Source organism: Oxyura jamaicensis, chromosome 5 (assembly GCF_011077185.1).
Source record: "Oxyura jamaicensis isolate SHBP4307 breed ruddy duck chromosome 5, BPBGC_Ojam_1.0, whole genome shotgun sequence".
Classification (NCBI taxonomy): domain Eukaryota; kingdom Metazoa; phylum Chordata; class Aves; order Anseriformes; family Anatidae; genus Oxyura; species Oxyura jamaicensis.
In genome coordinates this window covers 59,960,319-59,981,595 of record NC_048897.1, presented here as the reverse complement: position 1 = coordinate 59,981,595, position 21,277 = coordinate 59,960,319, and the positions used below count along the sequence as shown (strand labels likewise).

At 35.8% G+C, this 21,277-nt stretch overlaps 1 long non-coding RNA gene across 2 annotated transcripts in view; it reads right to left on the bottom strand.

Annotated features, from left to right (window-relative positions):
* Window positions 1-1,853: 1,853 nt before the first annotated feature.
* The window catches only part of LOC118168369, a 71,661-nt gene continuing 52,237 nt past the window's right edge, over window positions 1,854-21,277 (bottom strand). Inside the window, exons 3-4 of one of the 2 annotated variants that reach the window (XR_004751516.1) lie at window positions 17,960-18,066; window positions 1,854-3,784 (exon numbers count right to left, since the gene is read on the bottom strand). This is a non-coding gene — a long non-coding RNA (uncharacterized LOC118168369). Of the gene's footprint in view, window positions 3,785-17,860; window positions 18,067-21,277 lie in introns of those variants that run through there. The other variant, XR_004751515.1, reaches the window with a different exon arrangement.

Sequence of the window (21,277 nt, the reverse complement as noted above, 5' to 3'; positions counted from 1 at the left end):
AGATTCTGCCCTTCACTTGCAATGCAACAAGAGAACTTCTGCTGGAATGTATCTCCCAGAACTGAGATTCTAAAAAAGTATGAAAGCTGCTTAAAGGCTAGACTGATGTAAGATGAATGATTTTTATTAATTTGTGCAATAAACAGTCAACCAGAAATTTCTATCCCTATGTTGCCAATTACTCCAAATAACCTAACAAATGCTGCTATTGCAGCATCACAGGAAATGTGAAATCTCCAGAAGAAAAAATATTACATTCTTTACTACAGACAGAGGGTAATTAATACTGCTTTTTAGGTTTTAGAAAATACTGCACTTAGAACTGCAAGTCAACTAACAGACCGTCTATAACCTATAAATGCTTCCATATTCACAGACATCAGCAGTCTTGGAGTTACAAAAAAGTAATAATACATACATATTAATGGATTGCAGTTTGTCCTTCGGGGAATATATTTTTTAAAAGGGCTAAGGCAGCAATAATAGCTCCTCTAAAGCCTCTAAATGCTATAATTGTTTTATATGAATTACAGTGCTCATATTAATTAATGATGAATGTTTTGTGTATGTAAGTATTTGATGGATGCAGCCAAAGAAAAAAATGAAATAGTCTGTCTTTTAAGTTGACATTAAAAAAAAAAAATGCTGCTGTTTGAAGGTTTGGATCTGGTTAAATACAAGATTATTTTAACCACATTTCAATGAGGAACATGAAATACAGCCCATGAGGTCATGCAATTCAGCAAAACATTTTTTTCTTTCCTTTTTTTTTTTTTTGTAGTTAAATAGAAACAAAAGCAAAATTGCCCGAATACCTCTTTAGTCATATTTTATCAAAGTGCTTAAGAAAACTGCCTGTAGCTATTAAGTTGTATCCATAGTGCAGTCTGTTGAAAGACTCTAAAGATGCACTGACCTGCACACCCCTAGTGCTCTTCTTGAAAGCGGTAGCTGTGTTTGACATGCTAGGAACACACATGGACAATTAGGTCTCAGTCCATATTGGGGAGAGTTACTGCATGGAGTGAAAAGAAACTTGAAACAAGCTTTCAGGAACAGCATTGCAATTCTGGAAATTTATCTCTAATTTCTATTAGATGGAGCCATCTCATTTCTATTAGATGGTATCCTTTTTCTTAGGTATTGGTTGTATCTACAATCCTGTACAGAGCAGGTTCTGTTCTTCTGTCACTGTAAATCAGTTGGAAATAGCTCTACTGAAATTAGTCATATTTACCCAATATGAAACCACCAGCAGTGACATGGGGATCAGCCGTAGAGCATCTATTCCGTCTATGTTTGCTTTGGTGTGTGTGAGCAAAGGAAATGCTTTTTCAAGAAACAAAACAAAATTGTGCTACCTCCGTTTTGAAGTCAGAAACAAGTGTAGAATTATTTTAATTTCAGTTTAAGATATTTATTCCCACCCATAGAACTTCCTTAACCTGGTCATAAAAACAGGAGCTAGCAAGACATTAGTTTGCATGGAAATATTTATCAAACACTTGTTTCTGATTTCATTACGCAGAATGCCATAATGTACATAAACACAAACGATTAGTTATTCTGGACTATAAGAACAGCCATCACATGAAACATTCTCCATATTTCCCCCAGACATTTATAGACAAACAAGAATATCAATAGGCTACTTACAAAATAATGCAAAACAAGGCATATAGTGACTAGAAAGTCATGCTTTTTAAATGAAACAAGAGAGCAAAACACTTTTGATGAAGTGTTGCAATCTCATAAAATCCTTTCCATGATTTTAAAACACCTTTGCTTCCTCCTCACTGAGAGTTCTTCCAGAACTTTCAGTCTACATGTATTCATGACTAATTTATATCAGTTTCATCTTGTACCAATATTATTGCATTCATAAATTCATTTACCATCATGTAAGGTAAACAAATTCAGGAGAAGTCAGCAGAATACAACTTTTCTCTCTTGGCCACTGCTGCAATGAATCTAGAACATCTGATTACTCTCCATCGTGCCATCTGTAGGGCCACCAATCCCTAAGCAGTCACCTCAGTCAGGTCGCTCTTTGTCTACTGTTTACTGCCAATGAGGTGCAGGACATTTGAACTCTTCTGCATCAGCATGCTGAAACTTACAACAGCATATGGCCCTGGATTGTGAATTTGCAACCTCAGAGATATTTAGAGCAGGTTCTCAAACTTTTTGGCTGTATGTGTGGCAGATTGTTGCATTTGAGATACAAAATTGCCTAAGGCATCACTGAATCCACAGAAATTTGGACAGACATTCAGTTGTATCAATAACAGTACAGTACAGCAGAAAAAGTATAGTACAGTAGAAACAGCTATCATTACTTGGAAATGCCACTTCAGGCTTTGACATTCTTTTCTACTTCTATAAATTCCCTTGGCAAACTGAATATATAGTCAGCAACAGAATAAGCAATCTTTAACAACAAACAAGATTATCTCAAATATTCCTGGTCTATTTCTTCAGGAATGCATATGCATTGTATACTTTTTAAATATTCAAAGTGCATTTATATGCAAATATATATATATATAAATTATATATATATATGCATTGTATGCTTTGCAAACACAATAATCAGAAGTATAGAATTTCTTATTCTTTGTGTATTATATACTAAGTAACTGTTAAAAGAGTGGTGTTACGAGGGGTAAAAATTCAAGACCTCAAAGGTAGAAATAAAAAAAGAAGGTTGCCTGCATAAACTTAATTCAGCCTCCTTACTTAAAATCTGTCAATTTTCTGCAAGATCCTGCATCTAAGATTAGAAAGGAATACTAGTGTAGCAGCTGTTCAAAATTTTTTCTCTTTATTGTTCAATGTACTGCCTCTGACTTTATTTATAAAGTACTGTCCAAGCCCAGTTTTGAAAATGGAATTGCTAAGTCCTCTGTGACTTTTGGTAATACATATTATAACATTCTGGGGTTTTACCTAAATACATATCCATGAGTTAAGGGAATATTAACAGCTCTTACAGACAGGAACAGCACATAAATTAAATACATCTACCTTATTTTGGTTCTAATTCTCAGGTCCAAAGTATCTGCCTCAGACTATTTAGCTCAATCAGTTGCACCTATATATGCTTCAGCAAATTAAAGTATTGTATCTCCAGCTAGGTCTTCCAAAAGAGAAGAAAGACAATGAAGTAACTCCTTAAAAGCATTGCTTGCCTGAGATACATAAAAAAATTTCTATGGTAAAGGACAATGGCCCTGTGCCATAACCAAGAAAACATCCTTTTATCCTTATTGCAGTCTTTTAGTGAATATGCTTAATACGTTGAACTGCCACACCTGGAATACAAGGAAGGAAGTCTAACTATTAATACGCATGATAAATTCTATGGGATTGACACAATTTACACTACTGTGTCCAAGAGCGTACCTTAGATACCAAATATTTAAGACTGGCTATTTTGGGTAAAGTAATAATTTTGTAATTTATTACTGAACAGAAACAAAAATGGGCATTTCTGTGCAAGCATAGCAGCACCCTGAAACCAGATGACTGCTTCTAATAGGAAAATTCAAAAACCAAACTAGGTACTTAAAAACAGACCTAAGCAACTGAAGATCAGCCTCAACTAAATGTCTTTTTAATTGGTATCCAATACTGAAAGGCTTCATAGAGCTTCTCCTTGCTTTACTTGAGATTCCTTGAAATACACTCCATGACTACATTTCCGGTATCTTCTAGGACTTTGAAAGCAGCAAAGGAGTGATGATGAAGGGGCAATGGTCTCATTTCCACTATTATTCTTTTCCTGAAAATACATGTGCAAAGTACTTTGAGGAATAAAGACTTGAAACAGTAAAGTTTTAAGGCCCAAACAATGGCTGGGACCCAACTGCAATGTCTACTTTCTTAAAACTTATTAGAAAGCAACTCCAATCTGAAGAAATTTAACTGGCAAGGCAAAGAAAGTAAAGGATAGCAAGAAATCCAAAAATAGAGCCAGTTAAGGAACCTGACCAAGCTGATGACCAGTAGTTCTGGGAACAGGCTCCGTGTTTCCTGAATACTTGTCTGCTGCTGCTGTTGACATCTGGCAAATACCAGGTTTTGGGGAAAGAGGAAGTGGGAAGTCCTTAAAAAGTGTTCATCAAAACAAAGTAGGAATAAAGTTCTCCCTGAATTCAGTCACCTTCCAGATGAAGCATTATCTTCACCCCAGGATGAAGCATTACCTTCTTCAAGTGACAATAGTTAATAAGAGATGCTTGGTTTGTTCATATGTAGAAATGATCTTTTCACAAAAATCACTCACAACTGTACCCATTTTTTCAATAGAAAACAAGGAAATTTAATGCTGGCTTTAAGCGTGTAAAGGGCTGCAAAGTTAATTGTAGTCATAATCTCAGTCTTGAGAATGTAACAAGTTTATCATTGCTAATACTAATCAAGATTTAACATACAGATGTAGAGTATCTTGTTAAAATTCAGCTTTTAACAAAGTTATCAGAATATTGCAAGAATAGTTATCACACGTTCAGATCGTAATGGCAACCACTGAACCGTAACTATTGTATAGGCTAATTCTGAAAATCCATGAGGCACAGATGATTGAGAAAGAAAAATCAAAACCTGCCTACAGTTCAAGAAGTACAGAAATTAAAAGGTTACATGCATACAAAAATCCAAATGAGTTAACAAATACTTCAAGACAGCCAAAAAATAGTTTAGTTGAACATGTGTGCTTCTTGTTTATGCACACTTTTTGAAGAATGTTTTTCATAAAAGAAATATAGCACTCACTGTTCAATGCTCGTTCACTGTGTTTCTGGGGATATGTCTTGGCTGTACTATAATCCAGAGTTTAGAGTGCTACTGAAAGAAACAATTCTCTTCTGAGGCAGTCAGGATTTAATTCTCCTACTAGGGTGGAAAAGTTCTTTTTACCCTGCCTTTTCCCTCCTCTTTTTGCTGTTACTGGGTGCACCTGGTATCCTCCAACTACTTATTACACATATATACCATAAATATCAATAGAAGCAGGACAAGCGCATGACAACATCAACTTTCAAAGGACAAATAGTGTAGAAAAGGTATTAGAAAGAAGCTCAAACCATGAATGCAAGCATCCAAAAAATGCATCGTCAACAGATGAACAGAAATGATACCACACAGATTTGGCAATTTATAATATGAGGGGCCTATGAAGAACAGAAAACAAGATTACACTTCATACTACCAAATGCTCAGAGCTTTCAAGATTCTTGTACCCCACTGAAGTCCTTCCATGTTATTATAATATAGTTAGAATTTCTCAGGAAGAAGGAATTTCTTTTCAGTATTATCCACTACTTGTAACACCAACATTTTCCCCCCCTCATAACAGTTACCTTTCAAAAGCACTCAGGATGAATTGCTGCTCTTACTCATCATATATTCTTCAAAGCACGTGCTAAATACTCTTGGTGAAACCTTGTCACCTCCCTCCCACTGCCTTCACCCCCCACCCATTCCCTGTTTAACTCAATGAGAGTTTTGTTGCTGAATTCAGAGAAACCAGGATTTCACTCCTTCTCATTAGAAGGTGGTCAGGCACCACAGGCTTTTGTTTGGCAAGATCTAGTTTTCATTTTATCCAAACTATCAGAGCTCCAGGAACAGGCAAGATCAACTTCCCAATGACTTCTGACCTTTCAGTCAACTACAGAATCATGGTCACTTAACTGTCAGGTATTCTTTAAATAATTTCTTCTTTAGATTTTAAGCAATAAGCGAAGACACTGGGACAAATTCCATTTCCAGTGGTCTTACCATAAATTTAAAGGTCCTGTATTTATACTAATGATAAGGTATTTGTCTTCAGTCCTCTCTTTGTGACAGAAATCATTACAGAGCCTGAAAATCTATGAAGTGAAATTAATTAATTAATTAATTCCTCAAATAACTTCTACATAGAATACAAGAAGTAAATACAACAACATCTCTATACACAGACTGTATCCAACTGTTTTGTACGCTAAGTTTTTCAGTGCTTAAGCTTTGTACATGAAGTAGGTAATTGTACAATTGTCAAATTTTCCTCATCTTGATTTTGAGAATCTTAGCCATAGAGGTGGCTCATCAGAGCCTTTTAAGTCACTAAGACAAACTAGCTGTTTTATACAGAGGGTAAATCAGTTAGTGATTTCATAGCCATTTCACTTCCAGAAGTGTCATATATGCAAGTGGGTGAGGCCACCCACTTGGTCCAGTGTTGTGGTCTGGTTGCTCAGTTGGAAAAAGCAGTATAAAGTCAGCTTTTGGCTTCCGTCAGTGCATCCAGATGATTTCAATTTGTTAGGATTCCACTAGAGTGGTCAGCATTACTTTGACAAAGCTGTGCCAACAGACAACTCTGCAGCTTTAGAATTTAAATACACACTGGGACTAAGCAGAGGTACAGAGCTTTCTGCTTTACAGCCCGTTACCCATATGGCTTCTTAAATTTGGGTCTACTAGGTAGCTCCCATACATGAGTGCTTATTATGTGGCTTACACACAATAAACACTTTACTTAGCTCAAGTTTCTACTGGTGAAGTAGGAAAAGATTATGACAATAGCTGTACCTTAGGGAACCATACATTGAGTTCATTTTTAAGTACAGTTCAAGCTCCTGAAACTTACAGTTACATAAGAGTGAACTTGTCCATTTGCAGCCAAATCAGTGTCAAAAAAAATGGACACTACCATTTTTATGCTTATTTCTAAGTAATTTAATTTGTGTATGGTGGGCAGCATAGCAGAGGCCATTCTCTTTTTCAGCTTGTGTTTGGCAGCCCTACCTTTGAGCACAGAAAGTCCTTAGGATCATATGAGATTATCTACTGATAACAAAAAAAGTTTAAGCATTGAAAAGGTGCTCCTTGATTTTTTTTGATAAAGTATATCGTAAAAGAGATGTGGTAAAAGAGAGGAAAGAGTCTTGGCACTTCTTATGTTCCTGGTGTTCAGCAAGTTAACCATCAGTATGAATCCAACTTCATATTAGCAAGAATTTCATGTTATCAGAGTTTCCATGCACTGATTTCTATTTTGTTAGAGAGATGGTGTGTGGAGAACAAATAGAATCTCCTTCTAGACATTCTGACTGTTGTATAGGTTGTTAAATCATCATCAGAATTAAGTGTTTTAAAAGTATATGGGATTGAGACTACAGTGCATGATATATAAGAAACATTTCTTAGCTAAGTACTGTATGTACTTGGAAAAGCAAATAACGTTGCAGATGCCACTGATTAACTCATTACCTGCAACAGAATTTCCAGGTTGGAATCCTCCAAGAACCAGTTTACTATGCAAAAATGATAGCAAATGCCCTTCTTTTTACTTCGTTGTCTTGTCCTTCTTCACCAGAACATGTAAAAGATGACTTATAGGAAGTGAGATGTTTTTACAACAAAGTCTAATATACAAGGTAGGTGCCTGGACCGAGACAAAGAGCATTTTATGACACTCCATTTCCAGCAGTCAGGGAATAAACCCATCAACTAATAGTATCCTGACTGGTAGGCATACACATTCTTTCCTGTTTTTTATTAAATTTATGGACTTCCTGAGCCAAATATGAATCGTAAGTTTACAGAACTGCTAAAGGCTTGGAACATCTTACAGGCCTGACATTGAGCTGATGGTCTACCCAAGTTAATAGAGGCCCGATAAGTAATATTAATGGATTTTGCTCCCAGTAAAAACTTGACCTATTTAAAAATAGGAAGTCAGGATCATCTGTGTCATTTAAAGTCCATTTTGGAAGATATAAACAATAAGTAACTGACATTACTATGAAGAACTGGCTATTGTATGCAACAGCAGAAAGGACCAAGCAGACAGTACTTCTCTTGACTCAGCATATATCAAGCCAAATGTCCCAAAACTGGGACAGTCAAAGCTATTACAGTCGAAAGTCTTATGAACAGAACTAGAAACTGAGGTTTATGAAATCTATAGCTTCTCTTTAATCTTCCCAGAATTAACTGGTTTCAGGATCTGAAACTCTGCCACTGGTAGAACATATACAAAGAACAAAGCATGAACCACAATAAATACAAGAAAATCACAGGCTACAAGGTAAAAAAGTTCTCTTTCCAGCACTGCAGAAACCAAATAAAGAAGCTATACCCTTACACAGTAAGTCAAAGATACAAGACCAAGCATCATCCTTCACATAGACATGGAAACTAACAGATATGAAGTTCAACTCAAACACAAAGCAAGTTTTTTTTGAAAGCCAAGAATATTACTCTAAGCAACTAACAACTCCTACAAACTACTGTAAGAGTTAAAATCTCTACATTCCCAAGTGATTCACAAAAGATCAGAAGTGCCTTTGTATTCATCTGAGAGCAAAGGTGCTCATCCTTTCTGAAGTTCTTGAGCACTGTGTATCTATGCTTACTGTGTCAAAACCATTCAATAAAGAAAAAAATGGTAATCTGATTTTTTAAAATAAAAAGACAAACTCAGCCTACGTTTCATCAGCAAAGTAAGATTTTATTCCAAGTGTTCTCATCTCACTGGAACTAAAGAGACACCAGCTGCATAGGAAAACATGCTTAAAGAAAGATCATTTTGGAAAAACTTTAAATATCCCTAGATCCTTTCCACCTTGTTATGCCTATTTAAATGAGCAGTAATATATCAAATTTGAACTCTTAGAATAAACATCTGAACAATGTAATTACATCTGAACAATGTAATTAGCATACAAGTAATCTCAGGCCAAGATTTAGTTTTTGGAATATTTGCTACCATTGTACCACACACGTTACTACCGGGAGTAACAACTATGCACCATTAGGCATTTTTGTATTTCAGTCTCCAAACATGAGAAGTAAATGAGGTATTTTGCACAAAATAAAAATGTACAATGCCTAATAGTAGTACATCCAGGCTTAGCTTAGGAAATGATCTAATAGCTAACACAGGCCATTCTCCCACCTCAGACTTTGTGAAAGCACTGAACCCCAGCTAATGCTTCATCCAAACACATCTGATCTACTTTTTGGCAGCAAGCCCTTAGAACAATGGCCTTACTCCACTTTTTTTTTTTTCTTTTTTCTCACTGTGGACAGAAGTAATTTTCTACAGTTTTAGTATTCATGCTAACAGAACTAAGTTAGTTTTAGTTGCAATTCAATACCATTCTATTTAAATGGAAAAGGAACATATAACTTTTAAAGTATCTAGTCTTGATCTAACAGAGTGTCTAGATTTAAAGAAGATTGTGAAGGTGCTAACCCAGGGTGTCTTTAAGGATCCTCTGATATGACATCCTGCAAACAACCTTATACCTGTGATCGAAACAAAGGGAGAGGTTTTCTTCTTTTACCTTCCACAAGATGGGGAGGGTACAGATGCTGTTACTAGGATTTGAAGTGAGAACATATCAGACAGAAGAATCTGAATCCAAAAAAAAAGCTATGCTGTTAAGCACAAGAGACTTCAAAGCCATCACAGAGAGAACATCCATCGCTAGGATACAAAAAGACTAAAAACAATTAGGACAATTAATTTGCGATTTACATCCAATAAAAACATATGTAGTAACAGGATAAATGATTGAAAACATAAGGGAGAGGAACTGAATCCAAACAGAACTTAAAGAAAAAAAATCAGATGTTTAAAACTGCACCTTTATCTGAAAGTTATAGTGCAGACCAAACCTTAATGAAACACACACATTAAGCTTGTTTTCCAAAGTGTGTATTGTTGTTGTTTTTTTCACACAAATCCATCTACACAGACTTCATTATCAATACTATATATTTGGAGCTGGTTGAAAAAATTGTGTGATTTCTTGCCGCATACAAATCATATGCCTTGAAAAAGGATTAGCTGGATAACTCACAAGTCCCCTAGGGAAAATATGTTGTACAGACTATTCCTCATAAGTGGGGATTAATATCAAATCCCACAGGAAGTCATGCACTGCAGTGTTTGTTTTCATTTCATTTATATTTACTGGCAGTTTATACTGTTCTTTCAGCTTGTGTTAAACACTGCAGCATGACAGGTTTTTTCAGCACATGTAACGTCATGTCTTACATTTTGGCCATCTGAAAATATTTACTTGATATAATTGTTGTCCAGTGGATCTAACGAAATAACAGATAGTATAAACCTCAATTTAACCACATGGAATGTTTCTCCTTCTAGAATTTTTATGCTTAAAACATTTTCAAACTTAATACTGTATTGACGTGACAGCTGCTGCCACTGCTCACCATTAATCTCACTGTTGATGTTCTCACCCTCAAGCAGTCTTCATTCATTTTTTACTCTCATTAAACCCGGAAATTTTCTGTACATTCCCTATCACTTTAGCTTACGGTTTACTTTATGCCACTTCTGGCCAGGTCTAGTTACTCTTTTTGTACCTTTCCCCACATTTTTCAGAACTCAGTTCTTCCCTGCTGCATAACCAGCCTGTCCTTTGAAATCAGAAAACAAATTCTCATTGAAAGAATTGTGAAAAGGAAAGAATGTCATGCAAAACAGTGTTCAACACATCCCAGCACGGATGCTGCAAAGTCATTTTCCTCTTAAAAGACTCCAAACTGAAGGAATTGTTTGAGCTATCTATTCCAGTACTCTACCATCAGCTAATTTTAGACAATTTGTGGTAGGCATAAAAATAACAACAAAAAGGCAAGTAATTTTTACTATCAGTTTCCTCAGAACTCTCCCTTCAAAACTTGGCTGGATGAGAGCTGCAGCACCACTTGATCTAATTTCAAAGCTGGCCCTGCTTTGAGAGGAAAGGGAGAGACAGGGTGTGGACTAGATGATCTCAATAGAGCCCTTCCAACTGAAATTTTCTGATTCTTTTATTTTAACGATGGCTGCCCAATACCCAAAATGATATCTGTAATTATTAGTTCGTGATTAAAGCCATAGCAAAATGTCATTCATGTAGTTGTCATTCAGGTAAGAAAACCATGACATAACAACAGAGCTATGAGCCAAAATACGTATTACTGAGGTAAGATGAAAAGTCAAGTGTTATCCTATAGACCTTCTCAGAAATGAGAGGAAAAGAGGATAAGGTGATTGTTGAAACATATGGCTATGTTTCTATGTACAGTCTTTTGACATGGAAACCTTTCTAAAATGTGATTGTAGGAAGTGTGGAAGAAGAGCTTTGTTCATTCATTACTAAGAACCACAGAGATTGTGAAAGGACAATACTAACTGCTTTACCTACTAATAAATGCCAGTGTACTAGACAAATCTTCCGTTGCATTACCTGAGGCTCAATATTTGTAAATCTCTGTTTGACTTAGCAGTCTTATCTTTATGAAATACTCATACACATCAATTTACCTGAGCAGTGCAATGTTGTAACATCACATACACGACCCATGTTGTGTGTACATTTATTGTCTGAATTCTTCTAGGTTTAGTATTATCATCTTTTCAGATTCTTCAAATTAAATAAATTTTATTTCTCCGTTAATTGTCTTGACCTGCATTACTGAATACTGTCACTATTGTTATGCTGTACAAGAACCTGTTATTGCACATTTTGTATACATTGCATCTTCAGTCTCTCCAAAAAGAGAACATGGAGGGATGGAATAAACTGAAATAGACGTGATAGTTAACTGATGTTGTGCCATTATACAGAAAATGTCCTTGTATCAAAACAGAAGTCTAACTTTCCATCAAGTATGGCAAAAACACACAAAAGCCCTTGCCTAAGAAGATATAGTTCTAGGATATGTTAGTGCAACTCTGCTAAGTAGCATAGGGAGGGGAGATGGAAAGCAGTAACAAACTTTAGCATATGCTAACATCTTCTTAAGACTTTCTTTGGAAGTTGCCAGCACAGGCTACTTCTTTACCGAAAGGGTTGTTAGACACTGGAACGGGCTGCCCAGGGAAGTGGTGGAGTCACCATCCCTGGAGGTCTTCAACAGACGTTTAGATGTAGAGCTTAGGGATATGGTTTAGTGGGGACTGTTAGTGTTAGGTCAGAGGTTGGACTTGATGATCTTGAGGTCTCTTCCAACCTAGAAGATTCTGTGATTCTGTGGCTAAACCTCTCATTGCATGTAAGTGCAAAACATTGCTAGAAACATTAAAAACATCCTGTTCAATAAGATCATGTGTAAACCTTCCCTGCAGTGTTCTTCATTCCATGACTGCTTGTAAACCCTGGTAATATTTTATTTACTTCTTATTGTAATAATTTTATGGCAAAGAATAAGAAGAAATCCTTTATGATACCAGAGTTGGTCATCCATAGTCTCTCAGTGTGGCAAATACCCATTAAATGTGTCAAATGACTGATTAACTGAATTTAACGGGGTAAGGGAGGGAAGCAGGAAGGCTACAAAGAGAATGCTGCACTTGTCTGAGAAGTGGTTTGCATCTAAAATACTAGATGTTTCCTTTGACCAATCAATATTAGCATTACATGAAAGCCACCTACTAGTACTGGCAGTTTTTATTTGTTCCTTGCAGGTTTGATGTAGGGGCTTGGTGGTTTTGTTTTTGTTTGTTTGTTTTGTTTTGTGTGTGTGTTTTGTTGTTGTTGTTATTTTTAACAACTGGATTTTCCAGGAGCAATTTTAACCACAGTTCCTAGGCAGTAAGGAAAGAGTTGAATACAGGGTCAAGAAAATATATTAATCCATATACAAATTGTCAAAATACCTGTTCCAATCCCATAAAGACAGGTAAAGAGTATTCAAGCTTTGATATTCTTTATGAAGTAATCAGTATTAATTGTTCTGTTCCGATTTTAATTATATACCATTGCCTTCCGGAGAGGACACTACTAGAAGTATAGCTGTCAGATGGAAATTAACTTGCTAGTAGATGACCACATACTTCATGAATTATACATGAAACTTTGTCTCTCGGCGACTGTTGCTAAACGACTCTTTCATCATTCTTATGTTTAAACAAACCACAATAGTTTCTAAGTAAGTCTGATCAGCAGTAAGGAGATCATGATAAAATGCTAAGAATGATTTCTAAAATAGTGTTTGAGGCACATTTCATATTGATATGCTTCGCTGTAATTTGGGTCATGTTCCTCTGCTCTTAGTTGTTAGCAGAATGATGGGCAGGCCACTGCATTCACTTTCAAATACAACATTGATAGCTGGATTTACATTTCTTTTTAAGACTCAGCTTTTGCAAACAAGCTTTAGATTTCAGACATAATTCTGTTATTCAAATGGGAGACGAGTTTGATAGCTATGCTAATCACTTTTATCTGAGAAAACATAACTAATAGCTTGGTTTACATTTGCTTACATTTATGAGCATAATTTTAGTACATAATTTTATTGCTCTATAAAACATAATACTGCATTAGTCCGCTCTTAAAAAAAAAAAAAAAGTTACCTTCGAGTGATTTGCACTTAAACCTTCACACTACATTTAAATGACAGTATCATTTAAAAATTTTAACCTTTAAAAATCAATTAAAAAACAACAACTCATATAACAATTAATCCTACATGGCTATTTTCTGTAGAGATAATATTCAGTGAATGTATTTAAGGTAGTCATAGCAGCATTGATCACAGGACTGTTTTAAGTCAGTTCTTCTCATGTATAAATTGGACTGAATGAAGATAATTTGTTCCTACATTGCATGAAAGGAATCTCTTAAAATTCTCCATTGCTGTATACATTAAGAAATTATGTGGAAGAAAAGAGGAATGATCCACACAATCACTTTTTTGCATTCAGTGTTTTCAGCACTGGAAACTGAAAAGGAAATAATGCCTTACATTTTAAAAGGGTCAGTTATTACTTTCAGTGGCCCATAAAAATTAAGAAAATACGCTCAAAAGAACTCCATTTTGTAGTATTGTACTTAACATTTCCTCTTGGAATCGTCATGGCTAATAATGATATGAGAACTATTTTCCAGGATGCAACTATGCCAATTGATACAGCATAGTGATCTTATTACTAATAATACTCTGCACACATGTAGCACCTTCCTCTGAGAATTTGAAAATACATTTACAAATTTAACCTTACCATTCCCTTGGAGACTGAAAAAGTGATGTGTAGAAATGCTAGACTCCCTGCGAAACCAAGAAATTATCTATGACAGGACATGGATTTTCATGTGGCTCTCATTTTCTAGTCAGTCTTCTAAATAGTCTCTAAATAGTCAATTAAATAGTCTTAAATATTCAACAATTGGCCTTGCAATTGCATGCTGAATGTAATGTAATTTTTCTTCCTCACCAAGCCCCTTCTCCTCCACAGTAGGTTTTCTTCTGCAGTATGGATTATTGCCAAATTAATACCCCTGTGCCTACAAATAGATATCCAGGAAATTAACCTTAGCTACCAAGTCCACGGACTTTGTATCTTAAAGGTAACCACAGGCATATTAAGGGGATATTTTGTATTCCCTAACATTACAGGAACATTGTTTTGAAATGGCTTCTCTGCTTACTGACTGCAAATTAAATTATACTACTAAGCTAAATTCTTGGTACTTGATTTGATAGGTTTTTTGTTATTTGATTTTACAAGATCTTGGTAACTATTGTATACTTCATATGATATATTATTGCATTAAGAATACAAAAAAAAGCCATATTGGTATTACAGCTATTCTATGACATTTGCAGACTCTTGTCTAGTTGAGATTTTGACAAATATGCATGTCAAAACCAGAAACCTTTTTGCTAAATTGAGCTAAGCACAACTGAACAGAACCTTTTTGCATTGTACTGTAGTACCATGCATTCATAGTAAGGACAATGGGAAAGCTACACATACTATTTTAGCTTAAGAATAATGCCTTTTCCCAAACTGAGTAAGAAAAGTTAAAATAGTGAGAATTTCTAGCCCAGAGAATATAAGCTGTAAATTGAAAACACCACATGCAAATACAGTTTACAATTCATTTTCGTAAACAATGTTGCCAGATCTCAATTTTATATAAATCTTCACTACTTCTGAGGAGACATAATGTGACCTAACTGTAGATGTCTAAAACTAAACTGCTTAGATCCTGCTAATGGTCTATTCAGTCCACATTGCTGTGGAATGTAGCACTTGCTGGAGATGCTTCTGTCTCCACTGTAAAGCCCAATTAGACTATTTTATTAGTCAATTTAGATGAATCCTCCTAATCCTTTCCTTTAAAAACGTAATTTCTTGATCATATCATTTCATATTAATTTTCTTTTTTTTTTTTTTTTTTAAGAGGAACATAAAGTTCATAGCCTCATGGTTACAAAAACAGCTTTCAAAACATGATTAAAAGTCAATTAAACATTGCAGAATGAAGAAAGCATCTGGAAAGGAACGCAAATAAATCATTTCAGTAAAAATGTGTAATTCTAAACTCATGCTATTGGTATTCAAATCCAAATACCTGGAATGCTGAATCTTATTTCAAATCTGTTATTACTAGTGATCTCAAAACTGTGCAAGGCAGGTGAAGAATAGCCTTGAGTATGACAGCACAGGGTAGAAAGTCTTGAGCAGGACAGAGCAGGAAATGGGCATTTTCAGTAGTACAGACATGAAAAAAAAAAAGATAGGTTTTTCTCTCCCTACAGAAGCATGAAATTCTCTAAGGAATTTCAAAGCAATGCAATGTAATTTTTAAGACCATATGTACACGTGTGGTGTAAATACTTGGCACTAATGATTTCTTTTTCCTGTTACATATGCATGAAGGGAGGGGAAAATGGAGCAATACATTCCCCCTGCAAAACTGGCTGCAGAGCCCAGTTAAACTGTTGGTGAAACATCCATTGTGCACTGAAGAATTTGGCTGTCCATTCACATTTCTTCTGCCACATAAGAATACAGCATACAGAATTTGTCCTTAACCATAATATATTAGGAAGAATTGTGACGGATTCCATGTAAATTTGATGTGAGAGGAAACCAGGACTCAGTAATTGTATTTGCACGATTTTGTTTGTACTTATTCCAATTTAATACTAGACATTTATGATTTAGGAATAAAGCAGTAGCCCTTTCCTTCTATGGTCATACAGTAGTGGTCATTGTTAACGTTATTGAGGACATTTTTAATGACCTCAGCCGCCACAAGGACACCACCCATAAAAAAGGCATATCAAAAAAGCTGATATTAAGAAGAAGGGCTCACATATATTCTTACACCAAACTTCTATCTTTCACATGCATACACACACACTAACCCCTTATATAAGGTAGTATTAAATTTATACACACATGCACATTTGAAGTCCAGAAAATTCCAGCACAAAATGAAAAGCTTCAGTTTTACATTGAGGTTTCCCTACCCATGAAAAAAGAGGTGACTAAATTTTTTAGATGGGGAAGCTCTACTGACACAAGGATACACCCACGTTTGACTTGTTGGACACCTTTCCTTCACTTACCACACCAAACAATTAATCTTGGAGAACAGAGTATCGTAGTAACACACATCAGCAAAAAGCCAAGAAATTCCAATTCAAAATTGATATTCTGGCATTAATTCACATCACTGTGTGCAAAATGAAGTAGTGCTGAGGGTGTTACAGTTGGATAAAGGCCAGAAATAAGGGCAAAATATCATCTTTAAATTCCAGTTTACTTCAAGCAAGTTCTGTACCAATTCCAAAATCACCAAAATTGTACTTGCTGTTTTGTGATTGACATTGCCTCATTAAAAATTAGCCTTATTTCCTCAGGCATTTTATTTGATTGAAGGCTGAAATCCTCAAAAAACTGAAAATATCTTTCTCTTCAGTGCAACATCTTCAGTGAACAATGCTTCTCAATACTACTACCTTTCACCACTGTTAGCTGTTTTAAATATCCATAATTAGGCATGTCTATATTAGTAATTGTTAATTAAGACATTTTCAATTTTTATTAGTAATGCTGGAATCCATATGTAAGGAGCAAGCCAGATGCAACCTCACTGAGCAATTTCCACAATTATGCAAATCAAATTATTTTGTTTAGTTACCACATAAATGGCTTTACGTTGAGAATATTGGTGACACCATTTAGCACTGAAACTATAGGAGCTCAGGGTGGGAGGCACGCACACAGCTCTGCTTTTTACATGGTGGAAATTATTACCGTGGAAACATGGCCTACTGTTGTAGCCACTCAGCAAGTCTTACTTAACAGTTCACAGAAAAATGTATTACAAACCAAAGACTGAGTTTTTAGGTTTTAGTCTTCACATTGTCCTCAGTGGGGATTATCGATCACTCTCAAATTGATTTAACATACGAACTTGTAATAGACCAACACTTTATGGAGATGACAGAGGCCTGGGGAGGTCAAATGTTAGTGCCCAAAATAATTACAGTTGCACACTTGCATTCACCTGAGAAAATAAAATTATTCTATTTCTGAACGTGAAAGATAAGGTATGGCATTGCACAAGACTGGCAGCAAGATTACATAGTAAGTCTATACCAGATTTGGGACTACAGTCTCACCTAAAGCAAAGGTCCCAGAACCGCATTCACCTTTTTGTTGTTGTTTTGGTTTTGATTTTCTCCATTTCGTTTTTTTTTTTTTTTTTTTTCCCTAAGTTATCTCTTAAATTCATTCTTGTGTAACATTTTTATCACTTAAAAATAATTAGACTTGTCAAGATAATAAAAACAGCATGTCTTCTGTCACTCTAACTTTCTCTTATACTCCATTTTGTAACTGTGATAAAAACTTTCAGACACACTCTGAAGTTCAAAATGGATGCACTGCTAGCCCTTGAACATAACAGCATGATATAATATTGACAGAATATCTAGTTCACTTAGCAGTTAATAGTTAATTCATTTCTGTAAGAACTAGGTTCATGTCCAGATGACGATGAAGCTTCCAGTCAGATAAAAGTGAACAGCAACTTGAGTATAATATGAACGTAAGAAAATTAAAGAAAAAGGAAATTGATAAAGCCATTTTGACCATGATGGTCCATCTAATTATTTCCTAAATGGGAAAATGCTTTTGCCTTACCTGGTTGGCCACTCTGCACATTCAGCATGAAAAATGTGTCCTGACATCTGTTCTGAATTTTCATTTTATTTCCATGTATGCTCCTTTGTCCTGTCATCTGTGTCAGCCTGAAAACAACAACATGAAATGACAGGTTCTAATCACCTAAATGTTGAAAATTGTCCTTTTTTTTTTTTTCTTAAGAAAAGGTTTCAGTGGTATACTGTTTCCTCTGTCTCAGTTAAGCGTCTTCTAATTGCAGTCATGTTACAAAGCTCAGTAATACAGAACCAAACAGAGGTTTCTAACTGAGAAAATGTGGGCAGCAAGACACAAAGAACAAAATTCAGATTTACAGAGTGGAAAATGGGTTCATTGGAAACATTGATTACCCTCCCCTTTCTACCAAACAAAACAATTTCTAGCATGAACACTTATTTGTGGGTCTGTCTCGCATTTCTTAATTGTCCATTACAATTATTCCTATCACTCTCCTGGCACTGACACAAAGAGTTTCCATAGCCTGAAAAGAGGCTGCAGTTAAGAGTTATCCTATCTCAGGATAACTTCCATGTGCTAGAGTCCACATGTGTTTCAAGCCCAGGTTGGATGAGGCCCTGTGCAACCTGATCTAGTGGGTGGCATCCCTTCCCATGGCGGTGGGGTTGGAACTAGATGATCTTTACGGTCCCTTCCAACCCGAGCCATTCTATGATTCTGCGAGTCCTTCGGCATTAACTCTATACCAACAGAGTGAGCAAGACAGTGACTGCTTCAGAAACTTTGCAGCTTCACTGTAGGATCTATGTGCTTGGTTTGGTTCACATCCCTGGGAGCACGTAGAGACTAAAAGCAGCTAAGTGCATGGATAATTCCCAGTGGTTTAAAATAGGGAGGATTCCAAATATTGGTCATTCTTGTGACAAGCAAATAAGGTTTGCAGAGTTGTCAGTCAGTCTGTTTTGAAGATCAAGTGAGCATCTTGTCAGACATCCACTATAAGGAGAGGAAGGCTCAAATATGCAGACCATCATCCCAGTCTTAGGCAATTGGTTTTGCAGTCCATGTTAATATATGGATACATGTACAGGGCTTAAATCAGCAAGTTTTTCTACTGAACTGAGGCTGGCATACTGGCCAGCTTGCGATAACATTTCATCAAGAAACGGAACCCTGTTTGTACCTTTCTCCAAACTCAAGATTGACCCTTGAGTGAAGTCAGGGCTTAGCTCTGTCCTTTTTTTTCTTTTTATTCACAAAAAAGCTAAACAAGCTTAACATGAGATCTGGTGACTAGTACCAATTTCAGCTAATCCACTTGGTTGCCGACTAGTTATGAAAACATCGATAATATTCTCTGATATGAAATAAGCCTATAAAATATAGGCTATTTGCTAATCTCACAAGCCAAATCCACATAAGTATCTTCTAGGCCTGATTTAATGAAAAATGTTTCACACACAGTATATAAATTATCTTCTACCCAGTAGCTAACAGCACCATTATTTTACTTCCCACAAATGAAATATGGGTATCTGGAAGGCTTCTTTTTTAATCCTGTAAGAAAACTGATGTAATGTTTGTAGCTGGAATTTGCATCTAGCATAACAATAGCTATCATTGTGCTACTTTGCTGCATGGAGAAGCATATCTGAGTGCAGGCTCAGATTTCTCCTTTCATCTTCTTGCATCCTCTCCAACAGTAAGTTTTAGGCCCCAGTCCTAAGAAAAGATTTTTGCCAACTATCTCTTCACCCATATAGTGCCTCACAAAGGTCAGAGGACCTTTATGGATGATGCACAAATCTCCCAATTTGAGTTTATTACTGAAGAAGGCAATAGTGAGGGTTTTTATCCTCTAACAGCGTTGATCCACATTTTCCAGTAAGTCCTGCAGACTTGCAGGTTTTCACTTACTCCAGCCTCAGGCCTGGCAAATTAATTTATTCTAACCTTAGGTATAAACATGTCAGCACTGCAAGTAATGTCCTCTGTGTCTGCAGTTATGGAATTGTTGCTGTACTGGAATTGCAATACTTCATACAAGTTTAAAGACTAACATTACATATTGGGCACAGCTGGCGGTCCCATCTGATGATTTGACCAACACTGGTTAGATACAAATTCCTTTAAATACACGACGACATTAAGAGTCAGACTTCAAGGTTTTATTTGTTGGTGGTGGTTTAGGTTTGGTTTTGCTTGTTTATTTGCTTTTAATACCTAGAATAGGGCATCCTTCGGTAGGAGTCTGCACAGCCAAAACTGGTGATGCAGAAATATGCATAAGTAAAAAGCAAAGTAGGAAGAACAGCTAGGATCTGAGTCAAAATGTGTCCATTTCAGAACTAGATAGGCTTTACCTTAACTGCCTGACCTGCTTAATTTGTACTAAAATTCACTGTATTCACTGTATTTTCTGATTATTAAAAGGCAGAATGTTTATTTAATTTCATATTATTTCAATGCATTGCTAAATAGAACAGACAAAGCATAGCTTTGACCTGGATCTAAATGGAAACTAAATTAACATCTCTATTTTTGAGATTTTGCCAAAGCCTACTGAACTCAGTGGGTGTTTTTTCACAAACCTCACTGAGTTTTGGATCAGGCCCTATAAGAAAAAAATCATTTAAAACCAGGAAAAACTTTTATTTTCTTCTTCACTGTATCTTATTTTTGGAATGTTCTTATAGTGGTTCACTCAGGAAGGAGCCATTTCTCAGCACAGGAAAGGCAGAAGGAAACAGTTTCATTAATTGCAAAACTCACCCAGTTTTTGATAGAGGCTCCACTTTTGTCATGAATTTACATATCTTTGGAGTACAGTCCCCAGAGACTAAAAATAAAAGGTGTCAAAGTTGCTACTGAGCTAGGGATTTACTCACAAAAATAGTACAGTGAAAACTTTAGTCTGTGTGTAACAATGAAAAGTTAATGCAAATGGTCATTGACTTCATTATAGAAACCTTTGGCAACAACTTTTCCAGACTCATGTTAAGCCTTGAGAGAGAAATGTTTCAGCACATAACCACTTAATCATTTATATGAATGAAAATGAGTGCAAACAGAATGCTGAGATGGCTTTAAGATCACCTCTTTTTTCTTGTATGGAATACCCGCTATAATTACATTTTGCTTGTCAGTTCATAAATTTTGCTTATTACAAAACAGGCATTATTGATTGCTTTTTAAAAGTACTAAAACTAAGCTAAGAGCAGTAGATCTCTCAGCAAATTCAAAACATACTATCTTCCAAACTAATCACTGGCAAAGGGACTGTGGAAAAACTATCCAAGTTTATTGTAAGCCCAATGAAAAAAAAAAAAAAAAAAAAAA